This window comes from Talpa occidentalis, unplaced genomic scaffold (assembly GCF_014898055.3).
Source record: "Talpa occidentalis isolate TD23 unplaced genomic scaffold, MPIMG_talOcc4v2.1 talOcc4.10, whole genome shotgun sequence".
In the NCBI taxonomy this organism is placed as follows: Eukaryota; Metazoa; Chordata; class Mammalia; order Eulipotyphla; family Talpidae; genus Talpa; species Talpa occidentalis.
In genome coordinates, this window is record NW_023600993.1 from 28,630,921 (window position 1) to 28,634,543 (window position 3,623).

At 44.7% G+C, this 3,623-nt stretch overlaps 1 pseudogene; it reads right to left on the reverse strand.

The window, feature by feature from the left end:
• Nucleotides 1–1,989: 1,989 nt before the first annotated feature.
• Nucleotides 1,990–3,115, reverse strand: LOC119237572 (translationally-controlled tumor protein-like; annotated as a pseudogene).
• Nucleotides 3,116–3,623: the final 508 nt, after the last annotated feature.

Sequence of the window (3,623 nt, forward strand, 5' to 3'; positions counted from 1 at the left end):
AGGGCGCCTTTTGAATCCCGCTCCCCTGCCTGGGCGCCTTGTTCCTGCTCACTCAGGGAGGGCCTCCACGCTTCTCCCCGCAAGCCTAGGTCGCAGGCGCGGGGACCTGGGCAGCTGCGATCCGATCCGGATCCGCGCCGCTTTCTGAGCAGGCTTACCGGCGGCCGGGGCTGTGTGCTGGTGCTGGCCTCCTCCTGGGGGGGCGGGGCTCTCTTTAATGGCGTCTGGAGCTCCCCTCCGCGGCGGATCCTGCAGGGTTCTCCACAGCTCCCGTTCACGGGGTGTGGTGGCTGCAATAGTTCCTTTCCACTCACAGACCGCTTGCTGCATCCTTTGTTCTTGTTGGCTGTTTTGGTTTGTTGTTTCCTCCTCTCTGCGGGTCGGAGAGTGCCGCCTCTGTGGGCGGGGGAGGGGAGCAGGGTTCTGCGCTTCCCTCCCTTCTGGTCCTCTTTTATGGCAACTTTCTTCTTCGGGTAGTTTGCTGGAGTCGTCCGTTTATCTTCCGTGTCCCAGTTCTCACTGGGACCTGCCGCTTTTCCTCCCTATTAACTTTTTTTAATGGGAGATCTTACTCGCAGTGTCTCCTCGCCGCCATGTTGCTCCGCCCCCCCAGATTCCTTGTGTCTTAATTCGAGTTAGATGCAAACCAAGAGACAAGGGTTTGAGGCAAGTAGTTCTCTTAAGAGACAATGCCAAGAGACCCCGAGGAAGGCATGTGGAAGTGAGGCAGGGCAGGGCAGGAAACCAGTGAAGGATTTGTCATCACGTTAGTGACTGCATGGGTCGCTGGAGCTCAGTCCCACTGGGGAACTCTGGATATCAGTTTGTGCACACTGAGTTACCACACCTTGGGTTCATGACTCCTGGGAAGGAATGCTATTCGGTTAATCCTCTCTCTCTCTCTATCTCTCTCTCTCTCTCTCTCTCTCAGATCAGAGAGGTTCTATGCTATTTAGAAGGTTATTTGAGTTGCAAAAATTATTATTTTTTGTATTCCCCCATTCAATTTTGGCTGCCAAAATTACACATACAGAAAACACAAGGACAATTCTTACAAGGTTTCTGTAATGGAAAACAGAAGCAGCAAGCAGTAACTTCCCCAGGTCTGTCAGATGCATTTTTATTTTTTATTCTGATACGCACAGCCTCTTCAGATATAGCAACACAACAGTTGTTTTTCCCTCTGCCCTCATTTGTTCCACATTCATCTATAATTTCATCTTTAATGCACCTTTCCTGCAAAGGGCCACAGTTATTTTAGGATCCTAAAATCTGATATACGTCTCCTTTTGCAGAGTCAGATAGTCAATCCATACATTAACATGGTTGTGTCAGTAAAACTGGACACACGATTTTCATTATCCCATAAACTTTGATTTTCCCCCAACCATTTAAAATGTGCACACCACTTTAAGTCAGACAGAAACAGGCAGCAGAACAGGCCAGTTTGCTAACTTCCCAGGGCATTTGGCATAAGCATTCCAAGAGGTCTAGGTTTCTTTAGAACTTGGTTCTATTTGATTTATGATAAATAAACTCAGATCATACCTTACCCCAACTGTACCATTCTCTTTTTATTCTGGAGGTAATCTCTCCCAGAGTTAACTACTTCCTTTTATAGGTGATGAAGTGTGTAGGAAATTCACTTCAAATGTTGGCACAGCTACAAGCATAGTCTTTTTCCTTTGCTTCAACTCAGAATTAAGATTGTTGATTCTTGTTTTTTTTTTTAATATATATTTCAATCATAAGGGCAGACTGTAGAAGTTATCTGAAGACAGTCTCTCTAGTAGTGTTCTACAAGCAGGTTCCAGCTTTTCCAGCAACACGATGACAAATATAAAACTAAAAGGCCTTCTCTCAAATGAGTTCAAATGCACTTTATTTTTAGATAACCAACAAGATATGATTTTTCTTAAAAATAATGCCTCCATTCCAAGAAATCAAGGTCAAAAATAAGTGAAGAGCTCAAGATGACATTGGTCCCATTTATCTGTTCCGGTGCCGTGTAGATGAAAAGAGCAGCCAGTTATAATGACACGAGATGGATGCAAAGTTACTGCCAAATTCGTTAACACTTTCCATTTCTAAGCCACCCATAAGGGAAATCATATCTGGGGTCACCCCATCTTCACGTTGTCCAGCAAAGCAACCATACCATCTGATTCATGTGTTTACCAATAAAGAACTGGTAGCTTTAAAAATTAGCAAGGCTGTGATTTGTTCTGTAGCTCCTGTCCTGAAAGGTTTCATTCTTTTTGGTCTCTGTTCTTCAAGTGTATCTTTAACTGATTTCTTATAATAATCTTTGGTGCACTTCTTATAGGCTTCTTTTGTGAAGCAGGTTCATTGCAATTGATGAGTCCTGACAATATTAATACCTGTGATTCTTGTGCTTGTGGTGCCTTTGCCTGTGGAAACATCAGTGGAGGCATTTCCATTAATGAGGCAATCATCAGTGTTCCCCTCAGTTGTACTGACCCTCTCCCCCTCCACTTCCAGGCACAGCCCATCCATGATCTCGCTGACTCTTGTGGATGTTGGAGAACATCTCACTGTGGCTGATGAGGTGGTGGCGAGGGACATGATGGCCGAGCTAGCTTAGCATGAGAGTGAGGTATAGCCTGAGCAGCATTGAAGGAAGGGTGAAGAGGGCAGAAAATCATGGTAATTCTAGAAGAACACTTCTGATCTGCTCTACACATAGGCAGAAGATCCCAAATATGCAGATGCTGGCAGATGGGCACGGAACAGCCTGCACTGAAATGGTAAGACCCAAGGGAATATGCAGTGAGGCACCAACTGCATCTGTTATTCCCTGCAACACCAAGTTTTGTGCATAGGAATCAATACTCAGAGAGAAACCCGATCTTAGAAAAAGAAGGGAATCAAAAAATAGAAAAGGGTGTGTCTGGTGTCTTGTCTGTAGTCTCAGGAAGTGGTTAATACCACTGACCTTCAATCTTCAGTCCCACCAACTAGAGTCTTACCCACTCAATCCTCTGGGCAATTTAGATCTATGTGGGCCATTATATTTATTTGCCCTATTTATCTGCTATTCTTTTACATTGTCTTCAGACTTGGTCATTTCTCTGTTTCCTCTTGTTGGTACCATTGGACCAAAGACAAGAAAGAGACCAAAGTTTGTTATTGGAAACTAGACAAGGTGAAAGTTGATCAGTAGTGAACTTTTGGGTGTGGATTTTAATTTATTGGGAAATCTGAACCTATATCCTTCTGACCTACAGGAAGATCTACCTCAACCTGTGTTCCAGAAATAAGGGAGTAATATAGAGAAATCTGCCTAATTCCCTTCCCCATACTAAATTGGCAGTTTGGTAGAAAGGATAGAGTACAGCAACATTATTACACCTTCCTCTTCTGCAGAAAAAACCTTTAACCTATGTAGATTTTCTTTTTTTTAATTTTTTTTAGACTATTTATTTATACAAGCACTGGGTATAGTCAGAAGCACAGGAGGGTGAGAGAATTCACCAGAGCCAGAGTGGGGAGCAGAACAGACAGTTGACGAAATGCACTGCTGAGGGAGCAGCGGGCATGGCAGGAGAGGTCTGTCGCGCCATGTGGGACCCTCGCCAGTGACGGGTGATCGAACCGGCGCT